Raw genomic sequence first — 22,364 nt, forward strand, 5'->3', positions numbered from 1 at the left:
ATCATGCATATTGCTGACAAATATATATCACTTAAACTTGATTGAGGACAGTTTACCTGAAATAGACTGCCCGAAATCTTAAAATTATTAGAATTTGGAATAAAGTGATCTCTCGGAAGCATTAAAAACAGCAAAATTACCTGAAAATTGCAGGTTTGGTTTGATTGAGCCTGTCAAAATGTTCAACCAACCTCATGCCCCCTCAGCACTGGCTTGAGCAGAAGTCTATTCTCAACACTAAAAAGTGTTTGACCCAATGATCCCGAAAGATTACAAAAATATAACAAAACTGAAGTGAAGTACGGGACGGGTCCTACTAAACACTGCTAAGGACTGCTAAGGACCGCTAAGGACTGCTAAGGAGCCACAAAGGACTACTAAAGAGGCACAAAGGACCTTAAAATACCTCCTAGGCCATTCTTATATTACATGGTATTATTTTTAAAGAAAAAAAAATTATAATTTTAAGAAAAAAAATATGATTTTGGTGAAAATTTTATGAGTTGTCGGACCGCTAAGGACTGCTCAGATACACAAAAGACTGCTAGGGAGGCACAAAGGACCTTAAAATACCTCCTAGGGCATTCTTATAATACAAGGTAGTATGTTTAGTGACAAAAAATGTATTATTTTAAGAAAAAATATCATTTTAGTGATAAAATTTATGTTTTTGAAGAGTTGCCGGACCGCTAAGGACTGCTCAGGTGCACTAACAACTGCTAGGGAGGCACAAAGGACCTTCAAATCCCTCCTAGAACATTCTTATACTATATGGTAGTAAGTTAATAGACAAAAATGTATTATTGTAAGAAAAAATATAATTTTGGTGATAGAATTTATGCTTTCGATGAGTTGCCGGACCGCTAAGGACTGCTCGGGTGCGAAAAGGATTGCTAGGCAGACACAAAGACCTATAAATACTTCCTAGGGAGGCACAAAGGACCTTAAATTAATGTTTGGGGCATTCTTTTAATTCATGGTAGTATGTTTAGTGACAAAAAATGTATAATTTTAAGAAAAAATATCATTTTAGTGATAAAATTCATGTTTTTGAAGAGTTGTCGGACCGCTAAGGACTGCTCAGGTGCACTAACAACTGCTAGGGAGGCACAAAGGACCTTCAAATCCCTCCTAGAACATTCTTATAATATATGGTAGTAAGTTAATAGACAAAAATGTATTATTGTAAGAAAAAAATATAATTTTGGTGATAGAATTTATGCTTTCGATGAGTTGCCGGACCGCTAAGGACTGCTCAGGTGCGAAAAGGACTGCTAGGCAGGCACAAAGACCTATAAATATTTCCTAAGGAGGCACAAAGGACCTTAAAATAACTGAAGGGCATTCTTATAATTCATGGTAGTATGTTTAGTGATAAAAAATGTATAATTTTAAGAAAAATATCATTTTAGTGATAAAATTCATGTTTTTGAAGAGTTGTCGGACCGCTAAGGACTGCTCAGGTGCACTAACAACTGCTAGGGAGGCACAAAGGACCTTCAAATCCCTCCTAGAACATTCTTATACTATATAGTAGTAAGTTAATAGACAAAAATGTATTATTGTAAGAAAAAAATATAATTTTGGTGATAGAATTTATGCTTTCGATGAGTTGCCGGAACGCTAAGGACTGCTCAGGTGCGAAAAGGTCTGCTATGGACCTTAAAATTTTTCCTAAGGAGGCACAAAGGACATAACAAAAAAAGCTATAAGGGCATTCTTATAATACATGGTAGTATGTTTAGTGATAAAAAATGTATAATTTTAAGGAAAAATATCATTATAGTGATAAAATTCATGTTTTTGAAGAGTTGTCGGACCGCTAAGGACTGCTCAGGTGCACTAACAACTGCTAGGGAGGCACAAAGGACCTTCAAATCCCTCCTAGAACATTCTTATAATATATAGTAGTAAGTTAATAGACAAAAATGTATTATTGTAAGAAAAAAATATAATTTTGGTGATAGAATTTATGCTTTCGATGAGTTGCAGGACCGCTAAGGACTGCTCAGGTGCGAAAAGGACTGCTAGGCAGGCACAAAGACCTATAAATATTTCCTAGGGAGGCACAAAGGACCTTAAAATAACTGTTGGGGCATTCTTATAATTCATGGTAGTATGTTTAGTGACAAAAAATGTATAATTTTAAGAAAAAATATCATTTTAGTGATAAAATTCATGTTTTTGAAGAGTTGTCGGACCGCTAAGGACTGCTCAGGTGCACTAACAACTGCTAGGGAGGCACAAAGGACCTTCAAATCCCTCCTAGAACATTCTTATAATATATAGTAGTAAGTTAATAGACAAAAATGTATTATTGTAAGAAAAAAATATAATTTTGGTGATAGAATTAATGCTTTCGATGAGTTGCAGGACCGCTAAGGACTGCTCAGGTGCGAAAAGGACTTGATATGTTTATGTTTAAGCATATATCACATATGAAGCCGGTCTCTAACACACATCATAACATCTATATACAAAGACATACCCTGACAAAAAAGCAAGTATACATATTTATGTTTAAGCATATATCACATATGAAGCCGGTCTCTAACACACATCATAACATCTATATACAAAGACATACCCTGACAAAAATGCCAGTATACATATTTATATACAAGCACATATCAATAATAAAGCCAGTCTTAAACACATATCAAAACATCTATATACATGAACACAGATCCTGACTTTACATATAAATGTACAAGCACATATAAAAAGAATATATATACAAACACATATCATTATGAATCGATCGCATTTTTTCATATACATGTATGTTGAAAATGTGTATATTGGCTGAACAAATTGTCCCTTCTGCACAGTAAATGGACTATCTATGTCAAATAATAAAGTTATTAAAATATCACAGAAAGGATAACTATTTGGATGAATATTCTGCAAATTGTCAATCTTAAAACAAGATACAAACACCAAATCATTCTTAAATCAAATATGCAAACACATTTCCTAAAAAAAAACATCAAAAATTCTATGACTTTCTAATCATTTTTTGTTAGAAAACCCAGAAATTACACGCCGCAGGGAGGCGTTTGTTACATTTTTGGGGGAAATGTTACACTAGATGTTCAAATCTCATAGTCCCTGGGATTTTGGTTTTAATATAATGATAATAGCTTTATTTGCTTTAAATAGTACATAATGTTCAATTAATGTAAACAAATAGAACAAATTTCAGCAAAAATACATAGAATCAAGCTCCTTGATCAAGGAGTTCCTTTCTTTTTGTATTTCAAAAAGTTGCATAGACATTTGAATGAACTGTTCTGAATTAAATAAGAACATTGATAATGAAAGGAAGATTCTTTATTTCCAGATAATGTATTACCATTGTGTTAAAGAAAATTATCATACAGACAGTAACTTTCTATATATATTTACAAAACAATAATTATATAGTGATATAATCAGATTTATGTTTTTAATAGATATTATACAGGCTGAAGTAAATTATAAGTTGTCATAAGCTTGAATTTCTATTTACTAAAATTGTAAATACCAACAAATAAAAAATTTACAGATCTGCTTTTAAAATGTTGTAATTTATTACTACCAATTGATGAAATTTTATTTTTATTTATGTGAAATGTCAGTAACATTATTATATGAAGATTTTATTATGATTCAGTGTTATAAGTTCATTATTTCCCAGTATTGATAGTTCTCTATGTTAATGTTTCAGTATAAATGGACAGCTGATCATTCATTAAAATTTATAGAGTCAAAATATTTGTTTAGGACTTTGTTTACAAACAAATTTTAATTATTATCACTTTTTCATTACTGGGGTCATAACCATATATTAAAATCCTTTTTCTTATGATCTTCTTCCATTTCTTATAATAATTATATTGGTCAAGTGATATGACAATGTGCTGGAATATGGAGACAAATACTTTATTCAGGGTGGTGAAATATATTTGTTTTTTGGGTTGTTTTTTTTCATTGACTATATATTTGGCCAATAAAAAAATGATGTTCAATAGATCCTTAGACTTAATTGATCTACAGCCTACTTAATAGGCATTCTCTAACAGAAAGTCCCTCCCACTGTTTTGAAGTATATCACCCTATATTGGCACCCCCACTGGTTTGTAATATATCACACATCCCAATATACAATACACAGCTCCCAATATACAGCTTGTTAACTTCCAATAATGTGCCAGCCCCATCTGTATGTATATAGTTAGGATCCTTATCCCACTGTTTTATGAGGGGCTGGGATAGATGATTTGTTTTTTATTGAAGTAAAAAGAATGATCTTAAAGAATCTATGTTTTAACCATTGATTAATTTTAACCACAATGTCACTTCAACATTCTATATATCCTACTTTAATAGTTTTCTGTGAATATATAGCCTGATAAGATTATTCTGTTATGATTATTCTTAGACTATTTAATTTTAGTGTGAAATATTTCTATGTACAGTTGCAAAGCTAACTACTTCCATATCGAACAAGATAATTTTAGTGTTATTGTAAAAAGCATCATTTGCTCATTTCTGTTACATCTGTCCACTTCAGTTCCTTAAAAAAAAAAATTTATATATATATATTTTTATCACATAAACCTCGGCGCGGGAGTGTTATAAAGCCATTTAATAAAAACGATATTACACTTGTGTAATAACACTTTGACATGACGTCATTTGCGCTATATATAAACATAGCGTTACACTATGGGCGCGTCATTGTAGAATTACTCATTTTAACTGTTCACTGTTCTTATTTTGTATATGTGATAAATAGAATATTATATTTGTGTAGATTCAATTCTAAATTTATTGAACTCGTTGCATAAAACAGTATTATGCTCGCCAGAGGCTCGCATAATATGATTTTATTCAACTCTTTCAATAAATTTAGTATTAAACTACACTCATTCAATATCCTCTATATATGTGTCCGAAATTCATTTAAGCTTTAATATTATGTTGATAAATTGTTGGTCCACTGAAGGTTAGAGTAACATATAATCTATGTTATGTAAATAATTTTCGTAGAAAAAAATAATATCGGTTGCTTTGGAGATTTAGGGTAAAAACTCCCTTTGTGATATTAAGTAAGCACCATATGAGCCGTGTCATGACAAAACCAACATAATGGCTTTGCGACCGCGCAGTCTGATCAGGATCCATGCTGTTCGCTTACAAACCCTATTACAAGTAGAGAAATTGATAGCGAACAGCATGGATCCTGATCAGACTGCGCGGATCCGCAGGCTGGTCTGGATCCATGCTGGTCACAAACGCACTATGTTGATTTTGTCGTGACGCAGCTCATATATATTTAATACTGATGATAGGGACGGATGTTACAGACAACTGTTACATAATTGCCGGAGAAAATGGCAATTTTTGTAACATTTTCATTGTTAGACTATCAATAAGCACCAGTAACATGGTTTTGTCATGCGTAATGCGCATTTGTTTCACAATTGGATACTTTATGTGGGGTGAGGGGGTGTTTTAGTTTTTTTCATCACATTTTATTTTAAATATATTATATATAGGATTACCTATACCAAGTGATATATATCATCGGAAAGGTCATTACATTTTCTATGTGCATGTAAAAATAATTAAGTAAGAAAATGAAACAGATAATAGTGGTGGTTACTCCACTATCACCAAAAAAAAAAACCAAAAAAAACCCCAAAAAAAAACCCAAAAAAGATGCTTATGTATTACATTACATATAAAATTGGGCAATTTTAGGGTATAACAATGTCTGTTTCTATATTTTGAGTCATGCTATTATAAAAAACTTTAAGGCACAATTAATGTATTAATTAAGTTTGGCATTTGGGAAAACCTAACAAAGTAATTGCAAATGCAATATGAGCCGCGTCACGACAAAACCAACATAATGGGTTTGCAACCAGTATGGATCAAGACCAGCCTGTGCATCCGCGCAGTCTGATCAGGATCCATGCTGTTCGCTATCAGTTTCTCTACTTGTTATAGGGTTTGTAAGCGAGCAGCATGGATCCTGATCAGACTGCGCGGATACTCAGGCCGGTCTGGATCCATGCTGGTCGCAAACCCACTATGTTGGTTTTGTCGTGACGCGGCCCATATATTTTTTAAAAAAAAGCCTGCATTATATGTTGTTTGTTCCGAAATAATTTGCCCATTTACTGTGCAGCAGGCAATGTGCACTCTCAGCAGGACCTAATGTTTCTATGTCTACTTATTTACAAATACATAAATATAGAGATAAATAAGTTATATACAAATAAGATTTCACAAGTACTATTTCAATGATCTAAGTCATATTGGTTTTTATTTCCTTTAAAGGTTGTGAAAGTGTGCTGCTCGACAGAACAAGATGTCTGTTGTTTCCAACAGAATCATTACACACGTTCACTTCCTTGGTGTAAAAGTTCTTGTTACTTTTGGACGGGTCTTTGTGCCTGCCTAGCAGTCCTTTTCGCACCTGAGCAGTCCTTAGCGGTCCTGCAACTCATCGAAAGCATAAATTCTATCACCAAAATTATATTTTTTTCTTACAATAATACATTTTTGTCTATTAACTTACTACCATATATTATAAGAATGTTCTAGGAGGGATTTGAAGGTCCTTTGTGCCTCCCTAACAGTTGTTAGTGCACCTGAGCAGTCCTTAGCGGTCCGACAACTCATCGAAAACATAAATTCTATCACCACAATTATATTTTTTCTTAAAATTATACATTTTTTCTCACTAAATATACTACCATATATTATAAGAATGCCCTAGGAAGTAATTTAAGGTCCTTTGTGCCTCCCTAGGAAATATTTATAGGTCTTTGTGCCTGCCTAGCAGTCCTTTTCGCACCTGAGCAGTCCTTAGCGGTCCTGCAACTCATCGAAAGCATAAATTCTATCACCAAAATTATATTTTTTTCTTACAATAATACATTTTTGTCTATTAACTTACTACCATATATTATAAGAATGTTCTAGGAGGGATTTGAAGGTCCTTTGTGCCTCCCTAGCAGTTGTTAGTGCACCTGAGCAGTCCTTAGCGGTCCGACAACTCTTCAAAAACATGAATTTTATCACTAAAATGATATTTTTTCTTAAAATTATACATTTTTTATCACTAAACATACTACCATGTATTATTAGAATGCCCTTACAGGTATTTTAAGGTCCTTTGTGCCTCCCTAGGAAATATTTTAAGGTCCCTAGCAGTCCTTTTCGTACCTGAGCAGTCCTTAGCGGTCCTGCAACTCATCGAAAGCATAAATTCTATAACCAAAATTATATTTTTTTCTTACAATAATACATTTTTGTCTATTAACTTACTACCATATATTATAAGAATGTTCTAGGAGAGATTTGAAGGTTCTTTGTGCCTCCCTAGCAGTTGTTAGTGCACCTGAGCAGTCCTTAGCGGTCCGACAACTCTTCAAAAACATGAATTTTATCACTATAATGATATTATTCCTTAAAATTATACATTTTTTATCACTAAACATACTACCATGTATTATAAGAATGCCCTTACAGGTATTTTAAGGTCCTTTGTGCCTCCCTAGGAAATATTTTAAGGTCCCTAGCAGTCCTTTTCTGACCTGAGCAGTCCTTAGCGGTCCTGCAACTCATCAAAAGCATAAATTCTATCACCAAAATCATATTTTTTTCTTACAATAATACATTTTTGTCTTTTAACTTACTACCATATATTATAAGAATGTTCTAGTAGGGAATTGAAGGTCCTTTTAGTTGTGCCTCCCTAGCAGTTGTTAGTGCACCTGAGCAGTCCTTAGCGGTCCGACAACTCTTCAAAAACATGAATTTTATCACTATAATGATATATTTCCTTAAAATTATACATTTTTTATCACTAAACATACTACCATGTATTATAAGAATGCCCTTACTGGTATTTTAAGGTCCTTTGTGCCTCCTTAGGAAATATTTTAAGGTCCCTACCTGTACGAAATTTTCTGCACGGAAATGAGGCGGAATTCAATGGCAGATTCCGCCCAGAAATTTAAATTCTCCCCCAAATATACAAGTGTTAAACCATTTGCTTTTGGCACGGATTCCGGCCGGATTCCAGGCGGAAACGGGACGGATTCCGGGCGGAATTGGGACGAAATATGCAAATGAGTTGGGGCGGAATTTTGAAGCGGAATCTTGGGGCGGAATTTTGAAGCGGAATCTCGGGGCGGAATTTTGAAGCGGAATCTCGGGGCGGAATTTCGGAACGGAATTTTGGAACGGAATTGTCAAACAAAATTCTGGGCGGAATTCTGGGACAGAATTCATGGGGGCGGAATTTTTATGAGTTTAACATGATCACATTTTTTTGGGATAAAATTATCAATAATGTATCAGAGTTTAACATGATCACATTTTTTTGGGATAAAATTATCAATAATGTATCACATTAAATTTTCTTTCACAAAATTTAATACATATCCTTTAGTCCAAATACAGAATAGAATACCATACATTCACTATAACACAAACAGTTTTTTTCTACCTGCAGGTTTTGGTAGTTACTGGTTTTCTTAGAATCCAACACTTTGTTTTTTTGCAATTTTTTTGCTGAGAGTGTTTCAATCATAAATTTGTTTCAAATGTTTCTGATTATTTAAATTACTATTTCTTTAATTGATGTCTGTTTTAAGTCCACTGCCTGTGTTTCCAAGAACTTCTTGTGGTTGTGCTCACCTTTAATAATAAAATTAATAATTAATTAAACAAAAATGTAGTAATGAATTATGTTTGATTGCATAATTATATGCAGTTATATTTCATATTTTTTGATAATATCACATTTTATGTTTCAACAGTATTAAATATTAACAGTGCTTATGAATATTCAAAAATACTAAAGCTTACGCAGTATCTTATTTCAGTGCACAAGTGTTTAAGAATTGCTCTGTATAAGAATTAATTAACTGCTTTATTTGTGACACTATTTATTACTGGTTATGTATTTTTTCAAAGAAAGATGTTGAATAGTAAAGTATTGAGATTTAAAAACATACCTTTTCAGGATTAATACTGCACATCTTTATTGAAACACCTTGCATCTCACAGTCAGCACTTAACTCCCAGTCTGAAAATATGAGTGTAAAATGTAATTTTAGATTGTTCCATTGGAAACACAACACATACATGTAAAATAATAAATGATTATGATGACCCTGTTCAGCTGTACAAAACTTCTGAATTTGTACCATTTATTCCTATTTAATCAAATTGTCTTAATTTGTTTAATTTCCAGGAAATGAAAAAGATCTACTACTTGCTATTAATTCATACAATACACACAATCATTATATAGAATCATTGAATAATTTATATTTTACAGTCATTAAACATGTAATAAAGATTTAAAACAATTATCAGAAAAAAACAAATGTATGAAGTTGAAAATATACAACATTGACCTCAGTGTTACAAATTTTAGTTTGCTACCATTGATAGTTTGATATAAAATTTGTTTCAGCATTAATGTAACTAAAGGTTTATAATTACCTGATTATGTTGTTCATCTCCTTGTCCCATGTTTTCACACTTATTTATCATACCAATACTAAAACACTTTGAGATCTTAAACAAAAGTATATCTCCAAAATTGTTAAAATATCAAGTAGACATCCTCTGTTATTTGCACTCTTTTTGCTGACCCAGATATCTTAGAATTCAAAATTCACAACTGTATAACTGCATGGACAGGTCAATCATTATGTAAAACAGGGTTAATTTACTCATCATCCCAACTCCCATTCATTGAATGTAACAAAAATTCAAGTAACAAATAGATATATATTTAGAATTTAAAAATCATTACATATTTCTGAACAAAAAAAAAAATTACAATGTCCTAGACAAATTCTGCATATGAAATTTATAATGTTATCTCTCCCCAAAATAATTCAATGGAACAGCCTGATCTGTTGGAATGACCAGTGGAGTAAATTAGTCATGCAAAGAGTTTAAGATGGTGGGAAACTGCTGGTCAGTTGAGTTTTATCAGAGCTCTGATCTGTGTAGTGTAAAATCTCAGTGGATATAATTATATTGTAGTATTTATTTACCTAAATGAAAGCAATTATTGGGCATATTGGCTGATCAATTCTATATAGATTAAAAGGGCATAATATATGAGATTATTTCATGCACTTTTTAATGTTTTGTTTTTGTTTATTTTTTATAACAAAATCATGATTTCTTAGAGTTTAAAATGGCAAGCACACTATCTTGTCCTGTGACAGTCCTGATACTCAAATTTAAACAGCATTCTTATTTCAATGTTGCTAATTTTATAAACTTAAGCATTTTGGAGGTGAATGTTTTCAAGTTCTACACTAAGATTATTACAGTTGTTTTTCAGTACAAAAAAGATTTGCTAAATTAGTCTGACAATATATCATTTGCCACAATATTTAAAAACATTGTTTAGGCATATTTTAATGTCTAAAAAATAACCCTATTTATTCTAAAAATACACCTGTAATTATTGGTCAAGTATCAATTGCTTCAACAAAAATAATAAGTACAGTTGGTAAAATTTCAATGTCTGCAAGTGCAAAAACAAGAGTTAACAATTATGATTTAGACATCTTATATGTGAAATTCTGTTCAAGAAAAATGTTTAAGTATAGAATTCCGCCCATAGTGAAGACCATTCCTTCCCAAGAAAATTTCAAAGTTGAAAATTCTGTCCAAGATGAAATGTTTAAGTATAAATTCTGCTCCAAATAAAATTCCAGCCGGAATTTTTCTAGTTTTCCGCCCAGAAAAGTGAACAAAATATTTTTCTTGTGAGACGGAATGACACGGAATTTGCGTTTCCGTTCCTGGTCCGCCCAGAAATCACTGATTCCGTGTCAATTCCGTGCCAATTCCGCCCAGAATCCGTGCCAAAATTTCGTACAGGTAGCAGTCCTTTTCGCACCCGAGCAGTCCTTAGCGGTCCTGCAACTCATCGAAAGCATAAATTCTATAACCAAAATTATATTTTTTTCTTACAATAATACATTTTTGTCTGTTAACTTACTACTATATATTATAAGAATGTTCTAGGAGGGATTTGAAGGTCCTTTGTGCCTCCCTAGCAGTTGTTAGTGCACCTGAGCAGTCCTTAGCGGTCCGACAACTCTTCAAAAACATGAATTTTATCACTAAAATGATATTTTTTCTTAAAATTATACATTTTTTGTCACTAAACATACTACCATGAATTATAAGAATGCCCCAACAGTTATTTTAAGGTCCTTTGTGCCTCCCTAGGAAATATTTATAGGTCTTTGTGCCTGCCTAGCAGTCCTTTTCGCACCTGAGCAGTCCTTAGCGGTCCGGCAACTCATCGAAAGCATAAATTCTATAACCAAAATTATATTTTTTTCTTACAATAATACATTTTTGTCTATTAACTTACTACCATATAGTATAAGAATGTTTTAGGAGGGATTTGAAGGTTCTTTGTGCCTCCCTAGCAGTTGTTAGTGCACCTGAGCAGTCCTTAGCGGTCCGACGACTCTTCAAAAACATAAATTTTATCACTAAAATGATATTTTTTCTTAAAATAATACATTTTATGTCACTAAACATACTACCTTGTATTATAAGAATGCCCTAGGAGGTATTTTAAGGTCCTTTGTGCCTCCCTAGCAGTCTTTTGTGTATCTGAGCAGTCCTTAGCGGTCCGACAACTCATAAAATTTTCACCAAAATCATATTTTTCTTAAAATTATAATTTTTTTTCACTAAAAATAAAACCATGTAATATAAGAATGGCCTAGGAGGTATTTTAAGGTCCTTTGTGCCTCTTTAGTCGTCCTTTGCGGCTCCTTAGCAGTCCTTAGCAGTCCTTAGCGGTCCTTAGCAGTCCTTAGCAGTGTTTAGTAGGACCGTACGGGACAACTAAGGTATTCTCAAAAGAAGTAAAAGTAGGGCAATGACCTAAGATCTACAATTGATTTTCGTAAAGTAAGACTATAAAGCAGATTTTGCTCACCTGAGCAAAACGTGTTCGAGGTTACATATTGCTGTAGGGCTGTGGCCGTTTTACGGACAACAACTCTTCCTAACCTGCTGCTAAAATGTTGTTTTAACTTGTGGCAGAAACAAGAGCTTGTCACAAGTTCAGAATACCCCCGACACGCGCTTTTCAGAAAACATGCTTTTAGCTCAAACTTTGCACATAGTGAAAATGCTGTAGTTTATAGATGTGTTTATTTTTTTTGAATTATTTGTCCTACACCAATAAGATGGATTACAGTTTGGATTTGATGTTTTCGGTTCTTCTGCACTGCACTTCTACTCATTCAGATCTATCACCCAAAAAGTTTCAAGTTGATACTCTTTATAGTTCTCAAGTTATGTCCGGACAAATTTTCAATATGTAAAAATGAACTAAGGGCAATAACTCCAAAGGGAAGGGAGTTACGGTTCTTATGCACCGCACTTATACTCATTCAAGTCTATATTTCTATCTACAAGATGTGAAGCTGATATCTCTTGCACATTCTGAGTTGTGTCCCAGACAAGCAATCTGCAACGGACCAACCAACCGACCGACTGGCCACCAGCTGCCAAAAACTTCGTTTGTCGGGGGTATTATAATCCAGAAAGGAAGCTCATTCAAAGTTGTTCAAAGAAGTTTATTTTCAGGCAGAAATCTTGTTGTTTTAATTATAACCGAAAGAAAGTCTTCAATTCTAAAACTATAAAAGACAGAATCTTAAATACCTTGCGTGAAAGATTGTCCAGTGGGCCTCTGCCAAGATTGCTCAAGTTACAGCCCTTGGGTTTAAGCTCTCCCTTCCCCTGGAATCAAGCGGTTTCCTTCTCCCTTGAATCTTCAAAGGCTACAACTGATATCTTTGATAACTACCAAGTTTGTCCAAATTATAGCCTCGGGAAAAAAAGTAAGCCCCTACGCGGTTGTCTTGTTTTTCCTTATACTAGTATTTGTAACATAAAAACATTTTACTCTAATAATCTTACAGACAAAAGCTTTGATATTTGGCATAAACAATTGTCTAGTTGACCACTGCCAAGTTTTTTCCATATTTAAGCCTTGAAGTCATAATTGGCTACTCTATCTGACGACCATTGGCTCCAATAGCAAAAGATTACGGTTCCACCCAGGTCCCCATTGGTGCCTGATATAATGCATGGAAGGAAGGGCATTTGAGGTCTTTCTCCACCTGTATAGCTGGAACGTCGATATATGACCTATACTGTGTCGGTGTGACGTAAAACCAAAACAAACAAACTCCAGTAGCAACCAGTGACTTTTAATAGAAAACAGTTACTTTCAATAGCAACCAATGACTTTCCTTAGCAATTACTAGTATTGACTTCCATAGCATCACTGACTTTTCATAGCAACCTGTAACTTTTCAAAGGGACCTTTGACTTACAGTATGATTGAGAAATTTTCATAGCAACACAACTTTCCGTAGCAACCAATTTATTTCAAAAGCAGCAATTAATTCAAATAACAACAATTAGCATATACGAATCAATTAATCCCCAATTTGGTAATAATAGTAACAATTTACTTTCTGTACGAATCATTGATGTTTCAAAGCAATCAGTAAATTATATAGCAACAACTTAATTTCCTTCGCAAAAAACGACCTCAATAGATTCAGTGAGTGACAGTAGCAACCACTGTCTCACAAAACAACAAATGACCACCCATAGCAACCAGTAACATTTTATAGCAACCCTAGGTGTTATTACGTAGCACCAAAACAGTGGTATTACAGCGACTTTGCAGCTATACTGATGGAGAATAACCTCTGGTGACCATATGCGTATTATCTTAGGCACAAACAGGCACCTGAGTATAACCAACTGCATTGCGTAAGCTAGCATTATAGCTTTTTCGCATGGAAGAATCTGTAGAGGCTTGCGCGAATCGAACCTACAACAGTGAAAAGTGGTTTGAGGTTAACAAGACCTTAACCACTCGGTCACAGATGCTCCTCATGATCCATTGACTTTTCATAGCAACTTTTGACTTTTCATAGCAACTTTTGACTTTTCATAGCAACTTATGACTTTTCATAGCAACTTTTGACTTTTCATAGCAACAATTCACTTTCTTTAGCAAACATATCTTTCCTTAGCAACTGTATATTTCAATAGTTACTATTGACTTTCCAATGAAACAAGTCACTTCACATCATTAATATTTTTCCTTAGCATCCAGAGACTTGCACAACAACCATTGACTCCGTAACCACCCAGAACTTCTTCACATTTGGTTTGTCAACAAGTGACTTTTACATGTGCAGTAATTCAATTGAAGATATGAACTTAGATATTTGTTGACCTAGACTTTGAATGAATACCAGCTTTTCAATCATAGTTATTAATATGATTGACTCCTACTTTCCATTTAAAACTTTTTTGTTTTTGATTAAATGGATGTTGATATATAAACGCTTATAATGAAATGCTTACAGTTTAAAGTATTATAAGAGTGATGGATGTATGGATGTAGTCTATGCTTGATGAGGCTTACAAACAATACCAACATAGAGAGTCTTGTAAACACTTATTGGTATACAGTATAACCTATCTTCATACTGCTGGAAGTACTGGTGACATAAGTTTGTTGTTATTTTAAGAGGTTTAGAATATAGAATTTGCTTTGTACACCTTGAAGTTTATCGAACGAATGTTTATTCATTATCAATATAAAATGCTAGAAATGTTATTTTGTGTCTTACATTAAAACAAAAAAAAAAAAACATTTAAAATCGGGTAAAGAAACAGCAAAAGTAAATAAAGTGTTTTTTTACAATTTAATTCTATCAATACATTAGGTTTTTATATTACAATTAAGTATAGGGATAATGATGTCTTATAAATATACTATTTTTATCATCATAAAAATGGCATGAAAATGTGAAAAATGTGAAAATCTGAATATGTTGAAAGACAAAATAGATGTGAAAATTACATGATCAGGACATCATTATACATGTATAATTATAAAAACAATATGTTTGTAAAATGTAGTGAAACACAGTTGATGAGAAAGGTTGCCACAAAGATTTACACAATAGCTAGAAAGCAATTATTTTTGTGAAATGAAAAAACTGATAATTACAAAGTGCATTGTACAATAAGAAAATACATCAAGACACATCAAAAGCATGTTTTAGTAAAAAATACAAATTTAGGTAACAAAGGAGCAGATCCAGATAATTCAATAGTGAATCCAGAAATTAAACTTAAAAAGTTAAGGAAAATCCAGAAATTTAAATAAAGATAGTTAAAATAGTTAAAAACAAAATTAAGTAATCCAGATAGATCCTGATATTATTAAAAAACATTTGAGAAAGTAAAAAATCAGATTTTTTTTATCCTTTTATCCACCTTTTCAATTTGTTTGAATTAAGTATTGAAAACCCGCTGAAAGTTAATATCTATTATAATGGTTTAAAGGAGTGTCTGGGACAAAGAGACAATGAGTCACTAACTTGATTCCTGTTTCTTTTCAACCATCAAATAAAAGCTATAAACATAAAAAAAACAGCATTGGTCCTGCTGTACTTCAGTGGACCGACAAACTGTGCAATGTGGGGCCATCCGTCCGTCTTCTTATGTTGAAAGAACAGGTGGCATATATTTACAGACTGTATACATAAATTAGAGTACGACCTGATTCTAAAACTACTGAGTCTACAGAATTGTCATTAAAGTCCATATTGCCCAAAAGATTTACGGAGAAAAAAACGTTCTAATTTATTTTAAAATAGAATAAGGAGCATTTTATCATTCAATGCTTTAATATTTGATTATATACTATTTTAAGAATCTAAATGTAAACTTACTGAAATAATGTGGCAAACATTGCAGTAAAATATACCTTTCAAATAAATATTATATTAATTTGAATATACAACAAGAGCTGTCGGTAGGACAGCACGCTCGACTATTCTAAGTGCTTGATAGTAAAAGAGCCTTGATTATATAATGTTAAATTTTTTAAGTTCACAAAAGGGCTAATTTTTTTTTTACAAATTCATGTTATAGGCCTTAGAGAGAGTCTAATTATACAGTATTGGCTTGACTATTCTAAGGGTAATGTCACAAGGGTGTTTTATTGAGTATAATAATACTAATTACCTATGAATACATAAATTTGACAGAAAAGGTACAAAGTCTTGTTATTAAGATGTTTTATGAAGTAAATCACTGCTTTATTATTATGAATGCATAAATTGTCCCAAAAAAGGCACAAACCCTTCAGTAGCTATTGAGATAACAGCTTACAAGCAAAACTTTACCATGAATTTCTAAGTTGAAAAAGGGGAGAAAAATCAGCCTAAATGCAAGATAGAATTATAGATCTTTGTCAGTGACCTACAATTATGACCCTAAATGCATATGTGAAGTAGAATAGGGGATATGAATCAGCCTTAATGCAAGATAGAGTTATGGAACTTTGGTCAGTGACATACAATTATGACCCTCCAATTATGACCCTAAGTGCATGTGTAAAGTTTCAAGTAAATATCTTTGAAGACCTTTAACCTTTAACCAAAATTTCGAAGTTTCAAAGGGGGCAAATAATTCTGCAAATATTGCACGCAGAGTTATGCAATTTTGCAAACTGATGTACATTGTTACTATAAAAAAGTATTTTAAATTTTCAATTGAATATCTAAAGCAATAATTTGAGATATTTGACTTTACATAAAAACTTTAACCAAATTTCTAAGTTCCAAAGGGGCATAATTCTGTCAATATTGTAGGCAGAGTTATCCAACTGTCCCCAATCTGATGTACCTTGTTACTATAAATAAGTATTGTAAGTTTCAATTGAATATCTCAAGCAATAATTGAGATATTTGACTTTACAAAAAAACTTTAACCAAAATTTCTAAGTTAAAAAAGGGGCATAATTCTGTCAATATTGTAGGCAGAGTTATCCAACTTGTCAATCTGTTGTACCTTGTTACTATAAATAAGTATTGTAAAGTTTCAATTGAATATCTCAAGTAATAATTGAGATATTTGACTTTACAAAAAACTTTAACCAAAATTTCTAAGTTAAAAAGGGGCATAATTCTGTCAAATATTGTAGACAAAGTTATCCAACTTGTCCAATCTGATGTACCTTGTTACTATAAAATATAAGTATTGTAAGTTTCAATTGAATATCTCAAGTAATAATGAGATATTTGACTTTACAAAAAAACTTTAACCAACGCAGACGCCGACGCGGACGCTGACGCCGACGCCGGGGCGACTACAATGGCCCTCATATTCTTCGAATAGTCGAGCTAAAAATGAAAATTGGCTTTGCCACCTTTTTTTCACAAACAGACCACAAGATATTACACAGAAATTATTTACAAATTACTTAAACTACTAAATTAGCACATTCTAATTAAAAGACCTAGTAGGAAAAAGGATGTGGAAGTAGCTATATCATGTTTCAATAATAGAAATAGATGCGAATATTTTTTTTTATTTCAAATGTATTTTATCAAACTTTTATTACAAACCTGTTTAAATCTGTTTGCATTTTAAAGGAACCCCACTATGGTCCCAAAAAAGTATAAAAACATTAAATTTGAGTTTTTTTTACATAGATCAACCTCGTTTCACTTAAAACAGAAGATATTCAAAATATTATTGAGAAATTATACTCAGAAATAAATTTAAAATTGTACTTTTGTATGAAAATCGATGCAACATGTAGCGTTCCTCTTTAGCAGTATTAAATTTTCAACACTAAAATCAACATAATCAATTGATCCTGTAAAAATAACACTGCAATGAAGTATAGGAACTTGAAATTATTTTACATCTGCCACACATTAAATTACACGATTTTAGAACGTTTTAAAATCTGTAACAGGTAAAAATTTATTTCCATGTCTTTTTGATTAATTTTTTTAAAAAATTTTGCATTTTATTTTTATCTTTTTATTTGTCAATGCCATCTAATACACTATCATTATTTTATTTTCATGATTTCGATGAACAAAAAATTCATTTATATACATGTATAGAGTCTAAGTGGAATCTAATGTTTGTAATGTTCAATGTTGTCAATTGATAGATCATGTTACAACAAAATGAGGGTGTTTAACTATATATCACAACAAATATTTCTCTAACAAAAAGTCTACAACCCTTTTCTAATTAACATTAATATGTTTTGAAGAACAAACAACAAATTTGGCACTTCTTAAAAAAATTTAAGGGGTTTCATACATGATTTCGTTCTCTGTTAGAAAATTTTATGAAAAAATTCATTTATATATTCATAAGTAGGAAAATTTAAACCCAATTTTTTAATTTTTTTTAATTATTGAAAGTGTTGAATTTGGGACCCTGATTTTTTGATGCTTTGAAAAAGCCTAGCCCCAGGTGACCCTACTATAACTATAAATTTTTGCTTTGGGGCAAAAAAAAAATACTTTTTGGGTTTACAACCCCTTTTCCATATATATAAAATTAAAAAATTTTACAGAAAATTGTCCAAATTTTGGCAATAAAGGATGTTAATTTCTTTTCTTTTTTTATCCCATATTATTGTTTACTGGTATTCTCCCAAAATACAAAAACGATCTCAACTTATGTTTTTAATTACACATTCAAAAATCACTAAACAATGAGATAAAATCAATCCCCTGTCTGTAATAATCTGGACAAAAAAGTGATCCCTCGGAAGCATCAATAACAACAAAATTACATGAAAATTGCAGACTTCGTTTTGATTGAGAGTCCTGTACATAAGGGATACTGAAAAAGTGCAACATCCCACACTCCCTCTATCAATGGCTTTGAGTGGTACTTCAATTTTCAACATTTTTAAAGTGTTATAAGCCCATATTTACTTTCTTTATAAACTCTCATAAAGCAAGAAATATTGATGGTGTAGTCGAAAATATGTGATATACTAAAAATCCTGTGATACCATCATTATTTACTCAAGTCCAATAATCTATAGTTTTCTGTCGCTGATCAGAATTCATTCTACCATCATTATTTACTTGAGTCCAATAAATTGTAGTTTTTTTGTCACTTTCAGAATACAGTTACATTATCATAAATGTACTAGAGTCCAATAAATCGTTGTTTCCTGTGCACGACTGTTGAGGAGAGGGTATAGTCCAGTTTCTTAATTTGTTGATTAATGTCCAATAACTGGCTATATAACAAAACCAATATCAAACACCACCTTTGTGTTAATACAAATACACCTGAAAACATAACAAACATAGCAGATTTAATATCTTGATAATTACAATTTCTACATTAACAAGATATGTTTGTAAAACATGTATGCCCCCTATCGCCAGCCAATTAGTCATGTGATCAGGTTATAATGACTGACTTTTTGACCTAGTGATCAAAAATCAATAAGGGTTGATTACTGGTCATGACTAGTCACTAGGTATTGTAACTGCAAAGGTTGTGTGCAACAATTTTATGACAATGTTATTTCAAATGTTACCAAAAAATATAATTTTATGCATAAATTTTATGAATCACGTATGCCTCATTAATGACAGCCAAGTTGTTATATTACATAAGATGATAAGACCTTGAAATGTGTATACCAAAAGGATTTTTAGGCAACTTGAGTTGTTTGAGTATTGGTCAGAATCAGGTCTTTACATTCAAGGTCAATATGACATTGATCTTTGACCCTTAAATCATTGGGGATTATCTACTGGCCAAGACCAATGCTCACCTGTGAAGTTTGAAGGTAAAGGGCCCATGAGTTGGGATATTGATCAAAAAACGTTGTTACCTATATATCTTGACCTCTGACCCCTTAACGCCAAAAGTCCATTGAGGTCATCTTTTGACCAAAAGCAATGCATCTGTGAAGCTTCAAGGTCAATGGTCCATGGGTTGTCCAGTTATTGATAGAAAACCATTTATAAATACATCGTCAATGCAACTTTGACCTTTGTTCCCCTGACCCCCCAAAATCAGTAGGGGTCATCTACTGCCTAAGACCCAATGCATCTTCAAAACTTGAGGACCAACAGCCCATAGCTTGTCAAGTTATTGATCAAAACCGTTTTTACCTACAAGGTCAATGCAACATTGATCTTTGACCCCTCAACCCAAAAATCAATAGGGGTCATCTACTGGTCAAGTCCAATGCACCTACCAAGTCTGAGAGCCAACAGCCCATGGGTTGTTTCAAGTTATTGAACAGAAAGTGTTTATACATTACAAAGTCAATGTGACCTAGACCTTTGACCCCTTGATCCCAAAATCAAATAGGGGATTTTTCATTTGCTGGTCATGAACAATCATCAAAGCAAGTTTTGAAGTTCCCAGGCCTAAGCGTTCTTCAGTTATTGATTTTGGAAACCGTTTTAACCTAATAAGGTCATAATGTCACCTTGACCTTTTACCCCAAAATCAATAGGGATCATCTGTTGGTCATGAAAATTATCATACCAAGATTGAAGTTCCTAAGCATAAGTGTTCTGTACTTATAGATTAGAAACAGTTTTTGCCTACAAGGTCAATGTGACCTTGACCCTTTGACCTGTTAACCCCAAAATCAAAAGGGGTCAACCACTGGTCATGAACAATTATCATACCAATTTTGTACTTCATAGGCCCTAAGCGTTCTCTAGATATTGATCGGAAACCGTTTTTACCTACAAGGTAAATGTGACCTTGACCTTTGACCAACTGAACCTTAAAATCAGTAGGGTCCACCACTGGTCATGATCAATCATCATACTAAGCTTGTAGTTCCTAGGGCCTAAGCATTTCTTAGTAATCTATCGAAAACCGTTTTTACCTACAAGGTCAATGTGACCTTGACCGTGACCCCAAAAACAGTAGGGGTCATGTGCTGGTCATGAACAATCATCATACCAAGTTTTGAAGTTCCTAGGCCTAAGCATTCTTTAATTATCCATCGGAAACCATTTTTACCTACAAGGTCAATGTAACCTTGACCTTTGATCCCTTGACCCCCAAAATCAATAGTGGTCATGTGCTGGTCATAACAGTCATCTTACCAAGTTTTTGAAGTTCCTAGGCCTAAGCATTCTTCAGTTTATGATTGGAAAACCTTTTTTACCTACAATGTGACCTTGACCTTTGACCTTTTGACCCCAAAATCAATAGGGGTCATTTACTGGTCAATGAGCAATCATCATACAAAGTCTAAAGTTCCTAGACCTAAATGTTCTTTAGTTATCACTCGGAAACCATTTGGTCTACGGACCGACAGACAGACAAATGCAAATCAATATACCCCCACTTCTTTGAAGGGGGGCATAATTTATGATACAATATTAAAGGTAATCAAGAATAATTGCAGTTTGTTTCTTTAAGATAAATAACATGCTTGAAAACAGAAGGGATTTCTCTAAAAATGACCAAGATCTTTTACAACTATGAAATATTGATAATATGACAGTACTGGTACCTGTTTTCTTTTCAGCCATTTCAATACAAAACACATTGAGCAGGGTTACAAGGTCATCATCCTGTGATTGTCCAAACATGTCACCAGGCCACATTGTCCTGAAATGTTTCTACATTCTTATAATAAACTGGAAACCTTAGAGTGAAGTTTGAATGTAACATTTCCTTTAGTGATGAGCAACAATGTGTCACCAATGCAATACAAGAGGGCCATGATGGCCCTGAGGTCGCTCACCTGTATATAGGCCCCCGGAGCGGGGCCAGTTTAAACCCCAGGGCTTTTATTTGAGCAAACTTGGAAGACACCCATTAGAAGATGTTTCATGATGTTAAGTTTTTACTACACACATATAATGAAAAAAAATGACCTACGCCCCCCCCCTCCCCCCGTTTGGCAGGGCCAATTTAACCCAAGGGCTTTATTTTGGACAAACTTGGTAGACACCAACAAAAGATGTTTCCTGCTTTAAAATCTAACCTCTATCTCATTGGGTTTTTTAAAAGAAGATTTTTTAAGTTTTTACTATACACATATAGTTAAAAACAATGACACCTCTGGGGCTGGGCCAGTTTTAACCCCAGGGCTTTTATTTGAACAAACTTTGTAGACACTTACTAGAAGATGTTTCATTCTTAATATCTAAACTCTAGCTATTTGGGTTTTTTCAAAGAAGATTTTTAAGTTTTTGCCGTACACATATCTAAGCTCTACCTATTTGGTTTTTTTCATAGAAGATTTTTTAAGTTTTTGCTATACACATATAAGGAAAATCAATGACCCCCGGGGCGGGGCCAATTTTGACCCCAGAGCTTTCATTTGAACAAACTTTGTAGACAGCCATTAGCACATGCTTTCATGCTAAATATTTCTTAGCTCTAGCTTTTTGGGTTCTTTAAAAGAAGATTTTTTTAAGTTTTTACTATATGCATAT

The 22,364-nt window shown here is 33.0% G+C and overlaps 1 long non-coding RNA gene across 1 annotated transcript; it reads right to left on the reverse strand.

The window, feature by feature from the left end:
* Positions 1-7,947: 7,947 nt before the first annotated feature.
* Positions 7,948-9,643, reverse strand: LOC132756817 (uncharacterized). Its single transcript, XR_009629380.1, has 3 exons — positions 9,514-9,643; positions 9,021-9,091; positions 7,948-8,700 (listed from the first exon to the last, which is right to left on the reverse strand). It is a non-coding gene; the product is annotated as an uncharacterized LOC132756817 (long non-coding RNA).
* Positions 9,644-22,364: the final 12,721 nt, after the last annotated feature.

Source organism: Ruditapes philippinarum, unplaced genomic scaffold (assembly GCF_026571515.1).
Source record: "Ruditapes philippinarum isolate M1 unplaced genomic scaffold, ASM2657151v2 ctg1408_1_1_1_1, whole genome shotgun sequence".
NCBI classification, from domain to species: Eukaryota; Metazoa; Mollusca; class Bivalvia; order Venerida; family Veneridae; genus Ruditapes; species Ruditapes philippinarum.